The 20,514-nt window shown below is 43.3% G+C and overlaps 1 protein-coding gene across 1 annotated transcript in view; it reads left to right on the top strand.

Moving 5' to 3' along the window:
• Positions 1 to 20,514, top strand: part of ERN1 (endoplasmic reticulum to nucleus signaling 1) — a 91,757-nt gene that overhangs the window by 11,495 nt on the left and 59,748 nt on the right. The gene's annotated exons all lie outside the window — the stretch shown is intronic.

Raw genomic sequence — 20,514 nt, 5'->3', positions numbered from 1 at the left:
GTAATTTAATGGATTTTTTCCTTTGAATACAAACTGTTGAAATTGCTTTTATCAGCTTTAACTAATAGGCCTTATATTAAAACATATTTAGTTACTGAATTGTAAGATGTTTAAATGTTTATTTAAAGTTACCCGACTTATGCTTGTTTATTTATTTATATATTTGTTTATTGCCTTTTCCATATATTAAGAGGCTTAAGAAATCAAAACAATATTGTTTTCCAGGTTCCTTCACAGTATCCTGATGGGTAAAATCATCTTCATGGTTTTAAAAGAACCTTCTATAACAAAAATGAAATACCCATTGCGAGTGAGGAGAAGGGATTTGTAGAAGGAGTGAGTTAGTTAAAGCACAAGAAGAAGCTTGTGAACCAACAGGAACTTTCCTATCAGGGTGGGAACGTATGTTTTGGAAGCAAATGGTGGGAGGGTGCAGGCTGTGACACTCCCTTCCCCCTTTTCATGTGAGAGCTGGCTATTAGCCTCATTGCCTGAGTCAGGCAGAGTTCCCTCGAAGGGTTTTTATAGCAGGTGCCGAGTTGACAAGCCCAACTGTAGAACACAGGAGAGGACCAGTCAGTTGTCTCAGCCCCCGGACCCATCTCAGTTGTTTCTCAGAGGATCTTTATTAGCTGGTTTAGAAACAGGAGGACACTTGCTTTCAAGCATCACATTGAGTGGGCTGGACCAAATGCAAAGCTCTGCTGGAAACCAGGTTGACAAATGTCAGTAGAATTGGGAGCCCGCTCTTTGAATACAACCTTGGAATGGGGCTTGGCACCTGGCCTGAAAGCGCTGTGTGGACTCCAGCACCAGGGCTGTTTCCTAATTTAACTTAATGCTTAAAGGAAATCCCAAGTGGCAGACCAGTTCTGCACTCCTTGAGCAGATAGGCATTTAGCTGTTTTTCAATGTAAAATCATTTTAGCTGTCTTTAAATGTAATCATAGGGCCAGTATCTTGTTTCTATATGTGTGTTTGCCCCATATGATGAAATTATATGCATTCTTTCAGCAAATGAGAGTCCAGAGGTTCTGTACTAGCTAGCTGTGCAACTTTGGGCAAATGAGTTATTTCCCCCTCTGCTTCCTCATCTGTAAAACAAAGCAATGGAACCAGAAAATCTCTTTGGTGGGCCTGTTTCCAAATGTCTTCCCAAATTAGGATCACCATTTAGGTGAAAGCGATTAGTCCCCCAGCCGCCTCTTTTTCTGGTGCAGCCTCATACAGGGAGGTAGAAGATGGGAGGGCTGCTTTGCTTTGAGCCTCCCAGCTTCCTAGCTCTTGAATGTAGTGAATTTCATCTGTTCATCCATTTATTTATCAACTTTTTGAGTACATATTTTATGCCAAGCACTGTTTGAGATGCTTGGGAAACATGAACAAAACAAAGACCCCCGCCCTCATGGAACTTCTGCCTAGTTGGTTGGGATAGACAATAGCATGGTAAATACATTATATAGAATGTGATAAGGTGATAAAATTCTGCAGGGGTTGTAGGGGAGAAACATAGAGCAGAGCAAGGGAGATGGAGGCCTCGTAAGTTGCCACACACCGTGGTGTGGTTTCATCGGCTCTCGCTCACCTGTCTTGTATAGGGCCTAGGGCCTTCCCTGACCACTGTACTCTCATAGACTAGATCCCTTCCTGCACTCCAAATAGCACCACGTCACTTAGTGTTGGGGTAATGTACAGGTTGGTGCTCCTGTTTGTTTCTTGTCTAATCTTCTGGAGGACTGGTGTTGCTAGTCCTCAGGTATGTCTGAAAATCCTGAGCAAATATGAGGGACTGAGTGTGAACATTGTTGATTTTTCTTTACTTTCTATTTCTTTTTTCTTTTCTTTTTCTTTTTCTTTCTTTCTTTCTTTTTTTTTTTTTTTTTTTTTTTTGAGATAGAGTCTCACTATGTCGCCCACACTGGAGTGCAGTGGTGTGATTTGGGCTTACTGCAACCTCCGCCTCCCGGGTTCAAGTGATTTTCGTGCTTCAGCCTCCCGAGTAGCTGGGATTACAGCCATGTGCCAATACGCCCAGCTAATTTTTGTATTTTTAGTAGAGACGGGGTTTCGCCATGTTGCCCAGGTGAGTCTCAAACTCCTGGCCTCAAGTGATCCACCTGCTTTGGCCTCCCAAAGTGCTGGGGTTACAGGCATGAGCCACTGCGCCTGGCCACATTGTTGATTTTTAAAATTTTTTTTATTATTTATTTATTTTTTGAGATGGAATCTCACTCTGTCGTTGAGGCTGGAGTGAGGGCAGTGGCACGATCTCTGCTCACTGCAAGCTCTGCCTCCCGGATTCACACCATTCTCCTGCCTCAGCCTCCCAAGTAGCAGGGACTACAGGCACACGCCACCACACCTGGCTTTTTTTTTTTTTTTTTTTTTTTTTTGTATTTTTAGTAAAGACGGGGTTTCACCGTGTTAGCCAGGATGGTCTCAATCTCCGGACCTTGTGATCCGCCCGCCTCGGCCTCCCAAAGTGCTGGGATTACAGGCATGAGCCACCGCGCCCGGCCACGTTGTTGATTTTTAAGGATAACATGGTAAGACATTAAATCCTGTCAGGGAAACCTCAGAAAACCCCCACAACTCAGAGGGGTCAGAACCAGCCATTCTTTGATTTTTGTGATGGCTGTGCACCCAAATACACAAATGGGTGTGTTTGTGTGTGTGTGTGTGTGTGTGTTTTTTTTTACATTAAATAAGATTACATTTTTTTTCCATTGTAGGAGTACTTGTAACATCTCCCGATAAATTCAAATGCGGTAAGAAAGTTCTAAGAACAAATTTGGGGAATCTCTGACCTTTAAAGGTACTACCTCATTATGAGCAATCCAGTGACCTTATTCTAGAATTCTGTTAGGGTTCGTTTTCCACTTGCCATGAGCTGGTTTTGCAAAGAAGAAAACGGTTTCCTTTATATGTGGAGATTAAGAACAAGTTTATCTGTAGTTTTGGTGCTCGACTAACTGGGAACCAAGCCACAGTTGCTTGTAAAACGGACCCTAAGTTATCTTGATCTTGATGGTTCAGTGCTTGGAAATCTCTGGGGCTTTCGGTGCCTGGTAAAAGTTCAATCACTTATCTGATTTGTGGTTGGCAGAAGAAAAGGTATCACCCTTTCAGTTTAGGAGATGGTTGCTTTTAGAGTCTATAGTAGGTAGGTGTGCCTGGGAATCAGCCACCTGGTCCCATGTAACATTAGTTGATTTTCATGGTATTTCGTTTCCCCATCCTGAACCTTAAAGTGAGTCAGATTATTACTAATTTCTAATGTTGCAATATTTTGAGATAAGCGGAGACACTTAGATGTTGCAAGACCAGGATTGGAAATGACTATGTTCAAAGGCATCAGGACTTCTAAACTCTCTCAAATTGTTATGCGGATTTTGGGCATGTTTTGATTGGTTGGGGCTAGAAGAAGCTGCAGCAAAGCCTGAGGAGAGATGAGGGTCAGGTAAGTCATGGATCATCATGCTTCAGAGCTGCAGCCACCATCCACCTCAGGCTTCTTACTTTCTTGGAAACCCATGCCTGGAGAAATCTAATGACTTGCCCAGAGCTCAAACCAGACCATGCATCTGTGTGCCCACCTCATCTTCTGTCAGCTTCATTCACCCCAAAAGCATCTATATGTTCCACACTCATGAGGATACCTGAGGAACTTTGGTTTTGTTTTTAAACCAAAGAGTTTTGAGAGGATAAAATAACAGGTTTTGAAGCTATATGGACACAGGCTAGGGCAAGGAGTGAGAAGACAGCTGAGCAGGGTAGGGTGGGACCAGACTCTTGGAACTGCTCTGGGCAGGACCTGGATATGCTGCCAAGTCAGCTTTCGGGAAGTTCGGCCATGGAACTTGCCGTCTTTTTTTCTGCATTACACGACTCTCCTGCTAGACGGCAAACCTCTTGAAGCCAGGAGTTTTACAGGCCTTGGGGCGGCATTGCCTTGTGTGTAACAGGACCCTTCTTTCTGCATATATGTAGGATAAGAGTCCAGCCTAGGGGCAGGGTTGGAGTAAGTGAACTAGCACACAGGAGTTGAAATAGAAGAGTCAGCCAACAGGAAGAGGTATGAGGCAGGGAGTGCCTGGAAGAGATTGGCAAATCCTGAAGTCCTTGCCAGCCTACTTGAGTAATGTGAGACCATGAGCCAATGACTTACCTTGTCCTGTAAGTTTAGTATCCCCAAGATTTCTGCCTCTTGTAATGAAAATAGTCCTGGCACTGACTGCAGGTACTGTGGAGATGGGGCACCTGGAAGATTAAAAAGACGGGAAGGTGCAGGTTTAACTCCTCAGCCCTTCAGAGGGAGCTTTCTGATTCCATGCATGATGGCTAGTCAGAGAAATGGCTCCCCCTCAAATGAGGAGTCTTAGGAAGCAAGAAAACCTGCCTTGGGGTTTGTTCTGAAGGCCACATTTCATCACAAAAACAGCCATATTTACTACACTCTCCTACGAAGTTCTGATGTGTTCTGCTAATATTCAGCTGTAAACCAGCTAGGCAACATCAGTCGAATGTTAGTATAAATTAAAACACTGGAGGAGACTCACCGAGAGTGTGAACAGATTGTGGTTGGTGTATTACACGCCTCACCTTAGGGAGAGTGCTTTTTTTTCTTCCAGGTGGCTTTACAACGATGTGAACAGCAACCTTCCTGTTCTTTCCTTCAGCTGCATAGATAACAAATAAGACACGTAAAAAAAAGATTCTGACTCTTGTGGCCCACTCCATTCTGGGACTTCTCCCCCAACCTCACCGTGTCCCATATCCCCTCTGCCTTCTCTGTCCAGCTACACTGGTCCACCGGGTCCTCAAACACAACACATTCTCTGCAGTCTCAGAATTTTGCATAGGCTATTCCCTCTGCCCAGGAAATTCTTCTTTCCTTCTCCCTTTCCTATAGATCTTAACTCAAACATCATTTTTAACACTGTGCTTCCCCCACCATCACAAGACCAGATGCTCTTCTTCTGTTATGCTGTCGCAGTTTCCAGTATGTCCCTTTCATGGCACTTACTACAATTTGTCATTTTATGTTTGTGTCATTATTGATTACTGGGGTCTCCTATTGGACTGTAAGCTCCATGAAAGCAGGAAACCAGATCTCATTTGTTGTGATTAGATCCTAGTGTCTCATACAGTTCTTAATGAATAATAGTAACTGACACTTACATGATGCTTACTGTATATTAGGCCCATTCTAAGAGCTTTACTTATGTTGACTCAACACTCCTTGCAAAAGCTTTTTTTTTTTTTTTTTTTTAGCATTTACCTTCTTATTACAGTCTTTAAAAGCCCATGGAATTATTCTAGGGACACAGAGGACTTTGTGGCATAGATTTAGGTAAAGGTCACCAGGCACGGTGGTTCACACCTGTAATCCCAGCACTTTGGGAGGCCGAGGTGGGTGGATCACAAGGTCAGGAGTTCAAGACCAGCCTGGCCAAGATGGTGAAACCCCCATCTCTACTGAAAATACAAAAATTAGCCGGGCATGGTTGTGGGTGCCTGTAATCCCAGCTACTCGGGAGGCTGAGGCAGAGAATTGCTTGAACCCAGGAGGCGAAGGTTGCAGTGGGCCGAGATCACGCCACTGCACTCCACCCTGGGCGACAGAGTGAGACTCTGTCTCCAAAACAAAACAAAACAAAAAAATTGCCTGGCGGCATGGTGGCTCGTGCCTATAATCCCAGCTACTCCAGAGGCTGAGGCGGTAAAATTGCTGGAACCTGGGAGGCAGAGGTTGCAGTGAGCCGGGATCACGCCGCTGCACTCCAGCCTGGGCGACAGAGCGAGACTCCGTCTCAAAAAAAAAAAAAGATTTACGTAAAGGGCAAAATGCTCTGGAAAAATAAAGTGTTAGATACCAGGGAGATTTGGCCATAGCTGGAAATGTTTAACTCTGCGAATACTTGGAGCCACTAATTATGTATACTTGTTTTATTCATAATTTGTAATGGTCTAGGATAGCAAAAGTAATGTGAATCATGGTTGAATTTAATAAAATGTTTTTAACCTCATCCTAAAATATCCACTGATCCATCTCATTCAATGGCAATATGCAGTGGTTAAGGGAACATAAAAACAAACATCCACACAGCTGCACAGTTTTCATGAAAGTCTATCTCATTATTGGTGGGGGTAGCACATTTAACAGCTTAAACATATAGGTCACTGCATGATGCCGCGCTGGTAACTAGATAGCCAGGGAACCAACTAACCAGTAACTGTTAAAATATTTAAAATACAGCTTTTGTTTAGATCATCCTTTGGATCACCTTCTTGGGAAAAAAGCCTGCTAGTCACAGTGGAAATATATTAAGGCCCCATCTTCTGATATCCATTCCCAGAGGTTTCTTTCAGCTAGATTAAGCCTCTACCTCCAGAGCACACCCAAGTTTGTGGTCTCCAGCATTGATGATCTCTTGTCTACCAGAGCAGACAGTGTGAGCCTCACACCAGGCCTCAGAGTCTGTGTGTAGCCCACTCCAATTAGACTAGAGTTGGTGACTTTTGCATTTACTGGTTTATGATAAAGGATACAGATGAAGAGACGCATAGGGCAAGGCATGCGGGAAGGGGCATGGAGATCTCATGCCCTTGGGGTATGCCCCACCCATCAGGAACCTCCATGTGTTCAGCTGTGCAGAAGCTTTTCCCAACAACTTTTTTAAGTTAATTAGCATTATCCCCATTTTATGGATGAGAAACTGAAGGCACAGAGAGGTAAGTGATTGCCTGAGGTGGTCTGGCTCCAGAATCTACCTTTTTAACAACCACATTATACTGCTCAGGAACTACACTGAACTTAACAAGTATCTATTGAATCGTTTAGCCGCAGCATCATAGGTGAGTTTCCAAATGATGGAAATACAATCCCATAACTTAAAATGTAGTAATGTTTACTGACAATCTGCTCAGCAGTTATACTCTGCTTCCTTCTTCTTCTTCTTTTTTTTTTTTTTTGAGACAGAGTCTCGCTCTGTCGCCCAAGCTGGAGTGCAATGGTGCAATCTCAGCTCACTGCGCTGTCCACCTCCTGGGTTCAAGTGATTCTCCTGCCTCACCCACTCGAGGAGCTGGGATTACAAGCATGTGCCACCAGGTCTGGCTAATTTTTGAGTATTTAATAGAGATGGGGTTTCACCACGTTGGCTAGGCTGGTCTTGAACTCCTGACCTCAAGTGATCTGCCCACCTTGGCATCCCAAAGTGCTGGGATTACAGGCATGAGCCACTGCTCCCGGCCACTGCTTCCTTCTTGAACACCACGAGCCAAACATATTTTAACTCTTCCTTAATTATTCCTGATTGTCTCCTAGCACCAGTTGTTACATTATTGCTGTCTGCCCATGAGGGTAAGAGATGAGGAGCAATGGAGGTAAGAGATGAGGAGCAGTGGATTATCAGGTTTTTGAGTTTGGTTTACTTCCTGATGATTTCTTTGGCTGCCACCAATTTTTTTTAAATTAAATAGTCTCCCTTAATATTTGTATAACTCTTACTTTTGAAATTCTCAATATTTGTTTTGCTTTCTTAGTGTTTAGAGAGATGTTGCTATTCTTCAGTTTTTAAAAGAAAAAACAAATGTGGAAGCTTAGCCACCTTGCTCCACAATCCAGATGCCCAGGTCCACTTCTGGGACCTAGAGAAGATGGCAATAAGATTGGATGACCTGGCCGGGCGCGATGGCTCATGCCTGTAATCCCAGCACTTTGGGAGACTGAGGTGGATGGATCACCTAAAGTCAGGAGTTTGAGACCAGCCTGGCTAACATGGTGAAACCTCGTTTCTACTAAAAATACAAAAAATTAGCTGGGCATGGTGGCATGTGCCTGTAATCCCAGCTACTCGGGAGGCTGAGGCAGGAGAATCGCTTGAACCCAGGAGGTGGAGGTTGCCGTGAGCCGAGATTGCGCCATTGCACTCCAGCTTAGACAACAAGAGTGAAACTCTGTCTCAAAAAAAAAGAAAAGATTGGATGACCTCCAGGCTAGGCGGAAGCCTGACCAGGGTAGTGACTTTAGAAAGAGAGATTCCTGGGAAAACTGAGAATGACAGCAGAGAATATCCTTTATAGGATCATTATAGCCCTTCCACAATGTGTACATATATCAGAACATCATGTTGTATACCGTAAGTATATATAAATTTTATATGTCAATGTAAAAAATAAAAACAAACTTTTAAAAAATATTTTATAATATGGTCCCTTGTCCATTCCTGCCTGGGACAGCCATTTTTCCCTTTTCAGGAGGGAGTTCTTCCTTTGATGTCTGGAAAGGCCTCCTCTTTGAGCCCATAGGTTTGCTATCTTCTGGCTGGTAATTCTTTCCTGCTTCTGTTTCCTGCCGACCACTTGATAAGCTGGAGAAAGCAACATTGTTCGCTCTTGGCCGGTTCCTCATGCTTTGCCCCTTTTTCTGAGTCCTGTTTTCGAGCCTCAACTCGGAAGGTTTGGTTGTGCCAGCACAGTCTTCCCAGCAGTTTCTTGTGCTTTCCAATCTCTATTCAAACATGTGAGGATGCATAAAGATCGCTTCTCAGAGAAGCCTAGATAATAGAAAACCTATGCTGAAATTACAGAAATCTGATGTAATATTGACATGAAAAAGTCAGTATCAGAATAGGCTTTCTTTTGTGTGAGCATCTTATTGCTACCAAGTGAAGCAGCCATAGCTTACTGTGTGGGGCCCATCAGTTTATGCTTGGTCATTAAAATGGGCCTTACAGTTCAAAGGAGTTGTCCTGTGCTGATCAGTAATGCGCGTTTCCTTGGCACTGACATTAAAAGAATGTTGGCTTCATCAAAGGAATTGGCAGTGGCTACATTATCATCGTCTTCATCAAAGGACATTTTTTAAAACCATTAGAACTGGGCTGTTCAGGACATCTATTATATAACATGGTGACTATAGTTAATAACAACATATTATATACTTGAAAATGGCTAAGAGAGTAGATTTGAAATGTTCTCACCACAAAAAAATGATAAGTATGTAAGGTAATGGATATGTTAATTAGCTTGATGTAGCCATTCCACAATGTATACATACGTCAGAACATCATGTTGTACACCGTAAGTATATATAATTTTTATATGTCAGTGTAAAAAATAAAAACAAACTTTTTTTAAAAAGACTGGTTTGATAAGTGTATATTGTAGGAATTTTTTTATGGTGGTTAAAGCTGAGACCTTTGACCTTTTGTTGTGTTATTCCCATTCCCACCCACTTAGATGTACAGTGAGATCTCAGGAATTTTCATGCTGAACATTTTTTAAAGACCCCTCCCGGTATAATTTGCAGTGCCATTTGGTATATTGGGTTTCTGTAGAGACTCTAAAAATTACATTTTGGTCTCATCCAAAAGATCCAACCCTCATATCAAAGTGGAGTGCTGATCTTCATCTACCCCAGCAGGATTCAAAGGGGGAGCTTCAGGCCTGAAGTAATTTAGGCTTTGGCTCTCAGTGAACCGTGATTTAAAGTAGTGAAATTATAGTGTGGCATAGTGGGCAAAAGGGCTAGACGGGGAGGCGGAGACCTTGGTTCCAGTCCTGTGTCTATGGTTAACTGTCTGTGGTGCCCTGGGCAAGTCACTTCACCTCTCTGAGCCTTGATTTCTTTTCCTGTGAAATGAGAGGGTTGGGTAAGGTAATCTCTTCGGTCCTTTTCATCTCAAAAATTACACATCCCAGAAGCAGTAAACAGTCCCTACTGGTTGATCTGCGTTGTGTGGAGCCGCATGGACTTAAAGGATTATCCAGCTAATTGGAGAGAGGAAGGTGGTATGGTGGCCTGGGCCGGTAGAGAAGTGTGTGATCCTCAAATCAACTTCAAACAATGGGGGTCCTGGCTGGCAGAAGTCAATCAAGCCAGATATCTCAACTCGGGGTGTATTTCATAGTACTTCTTTTCTAGCCTAAAGTTTGGCAACATCTGGCCAGTGTAGGTAGCAATTATGTCATAAATACAGTTGTTTGTAGGTAATTTTAATTTAACTAGAGTATTTTTCCACTTTCTACTTGACTCTCCTGTCTACTCCTCTACTGTCCCCTGCAAGAAATTCCTAACTAAATATGAAGAGCAAAATTGACAGTTTCAGATTAGTTGCTGTTACCAGGACTGAAAAATTTGGTATGTAATTAAATTTTTTTCCCTTGGGGTTTCTACGTGAGGACTTCTTTTTTTTTCTATTTTTTTTGAGATGGAGTTTCCCTCTTGTCACCCAGGCTGGAGTGTAATGGTGCGATCTCAGCTCACTGCAACCTCTGCCTCCTGGGTTCAAGTGATTCTTCTGCCTCAGCCTCCCAAGTAATTGGGATTACAGGTGCCTGCCACCACGCCCAGCTAATTTTTTGTGTTTTTAGTAGAGACGGGGTTTCCCCATGTTGACCAGGCTGGTCGCGAACGCCTGACCTCAGGTGATCCACCTGCGTTGGCCTCCCAAAGTGCTGGGATTACAGGCATGAGCTACTGCACCCAGCCAGGACTTCTTAATAGTAGGTTTAACTGCACATGAGTAGACATACTCAAATGGATAAAATTTGTCTTTTTGTAAGGCCAATGGTGCACATACAAATTTATAGTCTGTCAGGCCTGTATTAGTTTAGTTTGTTTAGGATGTTTCTCCATTAAAGTAAATTAGCCTGATACATTTCTCGGTTGTTACTAGATATCAGTTGATGCTGTTTCCCTTTAGCAAAGACAACAAAATAGAGTAGTGACACCTGCATTCTAAAGCTCAGCCACTAAATGAGCATGTAACCTTGGGTTTCAGTTTTCGTAAAGTGTGGGATTTGGCTTAGCTCCCCAGGTATCCTGAGGGACCTTAGGGATTTGATACCACCCTAAGAAAAAGGGCTTGTTTTCCTAACCACGTCAGGGAAAACGATTTCATGTAGCACCATTCATGTCCAGATATATTTCTTCTTCCAATGATGGCAATGTAAGTTGATGGCAGAGCAACCATGAACATAAACAGAACTGCAAATGGTTGAACTCAGACACTCGGCCCAGGCCCCAAAACCAGTTTGGGGGGAACTGTATTCACCTATTATGAAATTAGCATACCTTTGCGTTCAGGAATACAGTGGATTTATGAGGTACTTTTTTTTTTTTTTTAATCAGATCTATTAAAGGAGGACAGTAGCCTAAACTGAAGAAGAGTCCTAACTGTCTTGGGTGGTGGTTAATTACACCATACGGCAGACTTGCCACAAACACTGAAAGTTTAACTCTCTCAGCTGCTTAGTTTGGAAACCACACAGTGCTGTTCAGTTAGGCCTTGGCCTTTTCTGCATCCCAGCTAGACACTTGACTCCCATCCAAAGCAAATGTCATGGTTGCCTTTATTGACTTAATATCAGGAAACATAACAGCCGATAGACTGGTTAGAAGGAACTGTATGGTTGATGGATTATTGCTGACCTACACACAGGTAAACGAAGTATAACAGAATTTGGAATGATTTACTAGTGGACTGAAATCTTTAAAACAGTAAGACTTTTGTTTGTGTCTATGGCTGATGTTTTAATTCGGTTCTGAATGTTCTTCCACAGACAGGAGACTAAAAGTAGTGAAATTTTTGTTACTCACTGTTCAGGTGGCTCTATAGAAATCTCCATATTTGGGTATAAGTACTTTGCTGCAGTATGTGTAAATGAGATGAGGGTCAGGGAACAGGGTTTGATTTGAATAAAAATCTGTTTTGTAGGCCAGCCGCTCAAGCCTGTAATCCCAGCACTTTGAGAGGTGAGGCGGGAAGATTGCTTGAGCCCAGGAGTTCAACACCAGCCTGGGCAACATAGTAGGACCCCATCTCTACAAAAAATGAAATAAAAAGCCAGGCATAGTGGTGCATGCTTGTAGTCCCAGCTACTCGGGAGGCTGAGGTGGGAGAATCGCTTGAGCCCAGGAGGTCGAGGCTGCAGTGAGCCATGATTTGTGCTGCTGTACTCCAGCCTGGGTGACAGAGCAAGACCCTGTCTCAAAGAAACAAAACAAAACAAATTTTTTTTGTATCTGTCTTAATTAAGTCTTTACTTAACATAACTTCAAAGATAGTCCTTTGTGAGCGGAGAGTTGAGCCCCTCCTGATCATTGTGAGGCTTTTACTCTGAGGGCTTGCTTTAATCATTGAGAGAGTTTTATGTCATGGACCTTTGCACTTACTGGGCACTGATTTCAGTGTTCTACTGCTTTGGTGAATTTTTGATGTCTTTTTGGCCATGATCAGACAGTCTCCTACTACGTGATGAAATGGTATTAGAAAGCGGTACTCTGCTGGCTGCCTTTATAAAGCAGAGAATCACAAATGCCCAGGCTTTGAGTTTATAGTCTGAGATAGATAATATTGCTGCAAGTAGAAGAATTGTAGACACAGATGTCCTTGTTTTGAATATCCTTTAGTGCCTTTCAAGGGTCTGTGTTATAGAATACCATTTTGAGGTACTTCTTCCTGTTGTTTTGATGTTACTGCACAGGTTGAGTGAGAGAGAGCTTGTGTGTGTGTATAAGAAAACCTGTAGGACTGGTGTCCTATGAGAGAAAGAGACAGCGAGCTTGTGTGTGTGTGTGTGTGTGTGTGTGTGTGTGTGTGTGTGTGTGTGTGTGTGTGTAAGAAACCCTGTAGGACTGGTGTCCTGTTATGGCATGCCAGAAAGTGTCTTACTGGTATTTCTCAAAATCAGCTGATCCATCCTGTGGCTTTCAGCCGGTTATAGCCAGCAGAATAATCCAGTCTATTTGCCATTGCTCATTATTAACCCCTACTTTCTTATCCATCTATACAGCGCCCCTCACCACATCCACATGTGTGGTGGATCAGCCTTATCTTGCTTTTTTCGATAGGTGCTTTGGCATAGGCACATTCCCCTGTGTGGCATGCCCTTCCCACCTCCAAGCATGATTGCCAAGGTTAATAATTATAAGCTCTAATTCCTTAGCACATTCTAATCCACTTGAAATCATTATTCTACATTTAGCAACATGCACTTTTAATTGTTCTCAAGATTTCATATGTCCTAACTGGGCAGTAAAACAAAATATCTTGGAAATCTTTCTTATATAATCCTTCTCTCACTTGCATAACTTGTTTCAAGTCTTACCTTTAATACTGTAATATGTATTCATTAGCCAACTAAAAGGAACCCTTAATGCCAATTTATTGCTTTACCTCTGTGCCAACCATCCAGTAGATTTGAGTCCTGGCAAGGAACCCTGCACTGCAAAAGGCAGCCTGGCTGTTGTTGGCAGGTTGCGGGTTCCAAGAACTGAGGTACACATGGTATGGTATGATATTCTATTGTCCTTGCTCAAATTATGTAAGTATTTTTAGTTTGGAGGAATGGTTTTCTTTCTTTTTTTTTTTTTTGAGTTGGAGTTTTGCTCTTGTCGCCTAGGCTGGACTGGAGTGCAACGGCACCATCTCGGCTCACTGCAACCTCCGCCTCCCAGGTTCAATCGATTCTCCTGCCTCAGCTTCCCAAGTAGCTGGGATTACACCATGCCTGGCTAATTTTTGTATTTTTAGTAGACACAGGGTTTCACCACGTTGGCCAGGCTGGTCTCGAACTCCTGACCTCAGGTGATCTGCCCACCTTGGCCTCCCAAAATGCTGGGATTACAGGCGTGAGCCACTGTGCCCGGCTGTTTTCTTAACCTTAAATAAATAAAACTAAAGTTGGGATTATGCAATATAACAGTAATCCAATGAACATAGAGGACTATTAGCAAAACAAACAAAAACACACACACACACAGAAAAAACCAGCCTCTGAACAAATTCTAGACATTGGTGTGATATTCCTAAAACAAATTTTTATTATTAGCCAGATGATTATATAAACTTCTGGTCTGTTGGAGTGGAGGTGCGATGGGGAGAAGATTCATAGAAAAGATTTTTATTTGAAGTCTTTTATTATTATTATTATTTTTAAGCTTATGCCTGTAATCTCAGCAACTCAGGAGGCTGAGGTGGAAGGATTGCATGAGGCCAGGAGTTCAAGACCAGACTGGTCAATGTAGTGAAACTCCCGACTCTACAAAAAATTTAAAAATTGGCCAGGCTGGTGTCACACACCTGTAGTCCCAGCTACTTGGAAGACTGAGGGGAGAGGATTGCTTGAGCCTCAAGGCTGCAGTGAGCTCTGATCGCTCAAATGCACTCCCGCCTGGGTGACAAAGACCTCATCTCAGAAAAAAAGAAGAAAAAAGAGAGAGGGATGTACAGTTGGGTTGGACTTGATCCATTTACATGCCACCTGAGAAGTGTGTGACTCTCTTGTTCACAATCGTAGGTTTTCTGTGTGTGTGTGTTTGTGTGTACACGCCTTTTTTTTTTGCAGGGATAAGATGCTCCAGTTTTGTAAATGGAGCAGAGATTATAAACCTCGTTAAGTATAGATCACTGGAAAACTGTGGGTATGGAACACGTGTGCATGACACTGTATCTTGCCATTGACTTAGAGGTGAAAAGTCTGTGCCATTTTAATGATCTTATTTCTGACCCTTTTTTTTTTTTTTTTTTGAGATGGAGTCTCTCTCTGTCACCCAGGCTGGAGTGCAGTGGTGCGATCTTGGCTCACTGCAACCCCTTCCTCCTGGATTCAAGCGATTCTCCTGACTCAGTCTCCTGAGTGGCTGGGATTACAGGTGTGCACCACCACGCCTGGCTAATTTTTGTATTTTTAGTAGAGACAGGGTTTCACTATGTTGGCCAGGCTGTTCTCAAACTCCTGACCTCAGGTGATCCACCTGCCTGGGCCTCCCAAAGTGCTGGGATTATAGGCATTAGCCACCACACCTGGCCCTGACCCTTGTTATCAGGTAGTCAACCTGGGAATCAGTTCTTGAAATGTATGTCTGAAATTGACAAGCTGCATTTTTTTTTGGCAAAAGCAACATTTCTGAAACCCCTGATAAGGAACATTCAGCTTTCACACGTTCTGAATCTCAGAGGAGCTTGCAGGGACTTCCCTGCTGTACTTACCATTGCAGGGGGCAACAAGGCAGTGGTAAGTGGAAACAAACCGAAACTTCAGTGATAAGGCTGCTGAAATCAAGCCCTGTGTTTTTTGTTTGTTTATTTGTTTGTTTTATTTTGAGACAGAGTCTGGCTCTGTTGCTCAGGTTAGAGTGCAGTAGCACTGTCTTGGCTCACTGCAACCTTTGCCTCCCAGGCTCAAGCAATCCTCCCTCCTTGGCTTCCTGAGTAGCTGGGACTACGTACATAAACCACAACACCTGGCAAATTAATTTTTTTTTTTTTTTTTTGTCAAGATGGGGTCTCCCTATATTGCACAGGCTGGCCTGAAACTCCTGGGTTCAAGCAATCCTCCTGCCTGGGCCTCCCAAAGTATTGGAATTACAGGCGTGAGTCACCATGCCCAGGAAGCTGTGGGTTTTTTGCTGGTTGTTCTCTAGCCACTGATGAGCTTGCCTCCCTGCCTGACCAGTCAGTCCCAAATGCAAGTTTAGAAACTGGTGGTTTTTTGTTAGAGGCCATTTCATTTGTTTTTGTGCTGTTTGAACACCTGTCTGCCCCTGTGTCCATAATTCTCTTTACTGAAAACTTTTTCTAAATGAAGTTATTTCAGAAGGCATTTAAGAAAATATTTTTTTCTTACCTGAAATATATATAAGTAGTTAATTAATGGAAGAGCCCTAACAATTAGCTGAATTCACAATATTAGGGAATGATTAAATTGTTGGTGATGTACCTTTCAATCATCTCTGCATAAGCAGTTGATAGCCACTTCTGTATCTTTGTAGTAAATGCAGAGTGAATGGTGGATTTTATGAATGGGGAAGCTGCTGGATTTTGTGTAACATTGCTTTTTTTTTTTTTTTTTTTTTTTTGAGATGGAGTCTTACTCTGTTGCCCAGCCTGGAGTGCAGTGGCGTGATCTCGGCTCACTGCAGCCTCCGCCTCCTGGGTTCAAGCGATTCTCCTGCCTCAGCCTCCCAAGTAGCTGGGATTACAGGTGACTGCCACCACATCCAGCTAATTTTTGTATTTTTAGTAGAGACAGGGTTTCACCATGTTGGCCAGGCTGGTCTTGAATTCCTGACCTCAAGTGATCCGCCCACCTCGGCCTCCCAAAGGTGCTGGGATTACAGGTGTGAGTCACCACGTCCAGCCGTAACATTGCTTTATGATCAGAACATTGAACATCAGGATCCAGTGCTGGTCTTGTGTTGGCTTTCATAGGAGAGAGACTCTTGCTGCAGTCCAGCTGAGTAGGGCTGCAGTGAGGACCCTTATACTGCTGAAGCCCACTGAGTGACACATGCTGGACAGAGTCTGATGTCTGTGGGGACCAATTAGCTAATGGATGTTTAGTTTTAGGCTAGACTAGATGCCTGCCACTACCCTTCCCACCCTCCACAGTTACTGTTGGTTACTTCCTACAAGTCACCATCAAAGCCAGGAGTATATATTCCACTTTTTTTTTTTTTTAACCTCCCAACTACTAGTTTTAAAACTGAATCAAATTTCAAATAGTTGTTAACTTGAAACAGATCTGCAGACTCGACATTTTCTTTCCATTTTCAGGCTCTCTGGAAACCAGTGTGTGTGCCGTAGGGTATGTCGCTTGTAGAGAAAAGTGAGTACTGAGGACTGAAATGGCTGGGCAAAGACAAGGCACAAGTTCATCTTTGTGAAGCAGCGTTTTTCAGTGTTCAGGTACAAATAGTTCTCAGCTGTGCTCAGTATCACACAAGGCATCTGGAAACATGTTTAATTCATGTTTGCTATAGCAACTACATTTGAAGTCAGGCATGTTCATGCTTTTAAAAATGCCAGAGGGGAAAAAGCCAGAAAATTTGTCATTTTTGTTTGCCTTATGAGAGAATAACACTGTTCCGAGTGGCTCCCAGGAGTTTCGATTTGGTACAATTGAGAGCCTTGAGAAGAACCTGCCAATTGTAATAGTTTGTGGCATTTCTGTAGACATTGTGATTGACAGAATTCTCAGTTGCCAAATTCAGCTTCTCTCTAAACTTTGTATTTTTGGGATTTTTCCAAGACTAAATTAGTCATGTGATTAGTGTTGTTGTTTTTGTTTTTGAGACAGAGTCTTGCTCTGTTGCCTAGGCTGGAGTGCAATGGCATGATCTTAGCTCACTGCAACCTCTGCCTCCCAGGTTCAAGCAATTCTCCTGCTTCAGCCTCCCAAGTAGCTGGGATTGCAGGTGTCTGCCACCAGGCCTGGCTGATTTTTTAGTATTTTTTTTAGTACAGACGAGGTTTCACCATGTTGACCAGGCTGGTCTCAAACTTCTGACCTCAGGTGATCCGCCCACCTCGGCCTCCCAAAGTGCTGAGATTACAGGCATGAGCCCCTGGTCCCGGCCATGATTAGTGTTTTATTTTGATCCATAAACCAACTGTAGAATGTTGCTCTTCCAGTGGCTTCCAAGATGCTCAGACAAGGCAGGTGGCTTTTGTTTCCACTAGTGCTTCCACTAGTAGCAAAGGAGCACTGATATGTTTTGGTAAATATTAACCCTTTTTAATATTAATACTGTGATAAGATATACTTGGGGGCACTTAGTTCATTATGGTTGTACTGTAGGCTTTAATAACAGCAAACTCTTCTTATTCTTGGATGCATACATTCTTATTGGGAGACCCCTGTGTTTCTAAACTCTGGTCCCTTGTTTGGTGGAGATTAATGATCAAAGGTGGTTGACTTGCCTAGTATCCTGAGGTGGAAAGTGCTTCATGTGGAACTTAGGCACTTGCTGAAGCTCCTTCGAATTCAAGCTTCTCTCCTACCTGCTAGCTTGTCCATTTCCTTTCTACTTTGTGAAAAATTCTACTTTGTGAAAAATTTGCTAATCTACAGATTAGCAAATCATATTATTGGAAGTTTAAAAAATGAGAAAAGAAGAAATATTGCTATAATTTTGCAGTATTGTTTTCCCTTTCTTTTTTTTTTGGAGACAGAGCCTCGCTCTATCCCCCAGGCTGGCGTACAGTGGCATGATCTCAGCTCACTGCAACCTCCACCTCCTGGGTTCAAGTGATTTCTTCTGCCTCAGCCTCTCGAGTAGCTGGGATTACAGGCACCCACCACCACGCCCGGCTAATTTTTGTATTTTTAGTAGAGACGAGGTTTCGCCATGTTGGCCAGGCTGGTCTCGAACATCTGACCTCAAGTGATCTGCCTGCCTCGGCCTCCCAAAGTGCTGGGATTACATGTAGTCATGAGTCACCGCGCCTGGCCCTTTTTTTCCCTTTTTCTATCTGCATTTTTCCTCATTGGGTGTGTGGTGGGGACTGTTTGGGCTGCAAGTGACAGAAACCTAATTCTAACAGATTTAAGCAAAGAGGGGAATTTATTGTAAGGACTGGAGGGTCTCTGAGCCCAAGGGCAAGAACTTAGCTGGGCCTGAGGAGCTGTGGAAGCCAGGGTGGGCTCTCCCAGTCTTTTCAGTCGTGTTTCTTCTCAGGCTGCTTTCTGTTTCTGTGTCTTTCTCATTCAGCTTTTTCCATGTGGCAGAAAACACATTCACAGAGCTCTCTCAAGTTTTATTTCCATTTTATTTATTTATTTATTTATTTATTGAGACAGAGTCTCACTCTGTCACCCAGGCTAGAGTGCAGTGGTGCGACCTTGGCTCAGTGTAACCTCCCTGCAAACTCTACCTCCCAGGTTCAAGCAATTCTCCTGCCTCAGCCTTCTGAATAGCTGGGAATACAGGCACATGCCACCATGCCTGGCTAATTTTTGTGTGTTTAGTAGAGATGGGTTTTCACCATGTTGGCCAGGCTGATCTCGAACTCCTGACCTCAAGTGATCCGCCTGCCTTGGCCTCCCAAAATGTTGGGATTACAGCTGTGAGCCACCACGCCTGGCCTTATTTCCACTTTAGCCACCCAGAGTTTAACTCACTTTCTTGTGCGGCCTCCCAAGACCTGTTGTACAGAGTGGTTATTCCTGTGGTAACTTTGGGGGGTGGAGGAGGGCTCAGCAGGGATTTCCACTTCTTGGCCCCAGGTATGCATAATTTGCCCTTTCATTTATTCATCCTCCAAACTGTCACACCTAACATAATCCAGCCATCCCACACCAAGCTGCACACCCATTCCCCCTCCTCAGTGGCAGACAGCCCCAATTCACTTAGCCCCTGTTTACTCATGAACTCCCAGTGGCCTTGTCATAGGGCCACAGTTCTCCAGGCCCAGGTACCTGTGGTTCAGGTGGCTTGTCACCATCTGGACCCTCTGGGCTGAAATAATTCTAACCACTCCCAAACAGTGACCTTTGCATCCCCGGCTAGGGCAGATACCACCCTTGAGGCTTATGTTTTCCTGGCCGATTCATACTCTGATATTAATTTCCTAGTTCCAAAGGTAGAATTAAAAGCACTCATCTTCCTCAGACTTGAGGCTTTGCACAGCGTAGACTCGGTAGGTGGCAACACAGCTTACTGTCCTTTCTCCCATTCCAGGGAGTGGGCCCAGGCCCTGGCCCTGGCCCTGGGCAAAGCGAAGAGGTGGGATGTGCAAAGTTCTAGCAGCTGTTTCACTCCCTCCGTTGGTGGGTCTCCACCACAGAAAAGGAATACGGGACCCCAGAGTATTTGTCCTGCCACCTCAGGCTGCCCCAGAGAGAGCCTGTGGGGCCTTCCCTTTGAAGGATTAACTAGGCATCCTGGCTCTTACCGAGAGTAGCCGGGCCTTCTGGGATCAGGCTCCCATGCACAAATAACCCCAATCCTTTTACATTTAATGCTCCATACTTCTGTATTTCAAAAATAGCATTTGTGCCAGAATTCAAACTGTTGCAGTATAAGCAAGTTGCATTGGCATTTTTTTTTTTTAATTGAAGACCCGGGGAGAAAGCTATTTGTAGGATAGTATGTGACAAAAGAAGAGAAAATCTCATTACAAGGGTGGGGTTGCTGAAGGGACCCCTACCTCAAAAGGGAAATCTTATCCAGGAAACCTTACCAGCTGTCACCTGCATATGCGTCCGTGTGTACATGTGCGCACACACCTGCTCCCATGGAAACCCTGTGGAATGAGGGTACAATTCCTAGCAAAGCCAGAAGACAGGCAGACAAAAAAAAAATCTGTCCAGTATAATTGTAACCACAGTGGATATCAAATCTTGGATTCTATATTTAATTGATAATGTATATAAGCATTTTTCTATATTGTAGATTTTTCCAAGTGTTATTTTAATGATAATTATTTCACTGAACATATGTCTTTATTTATCTTAGCCATTTAGATATTATTGGAAATTTGGTTCTTTCCAGTTTTTGTGTTTATAAATGGGACGTCATGAGTATCATTGTGCACAGAACTTTTTCCATTTCTGGAGTTATTTCTTTAGAGTATAGAAGTGGAATTACAGGATCAAAAACTAAGAGCACTTTTATATTTTCCAGAAAGATGATACTAGTAATTTTCAGTGCTACTAGCAATGGATGGGAAATGTCACAGCCTTTGGTTATTTCCTTTAAAATTTTTTTTGTTTTGTTTT

The sequence above is a fragment of the Pan paniscus genome, chromosome 19 (genome assembly GCF_029289425.2).
Source record: "Pan paniscus chromosome 19, NHGRI_mPanPan1-v2.0_pri, whole genome shotgun sequence".
Classification (NCBI taxonomy): domain Eukaryota; kingdom Metazoa; phylum Chordata; class Mammalia; order Primates; family Hominidae; genus Pan; species Pan paniscus.
This window is presented reverse-complemented; position numbering and strand designations above follow the sequence as displayed.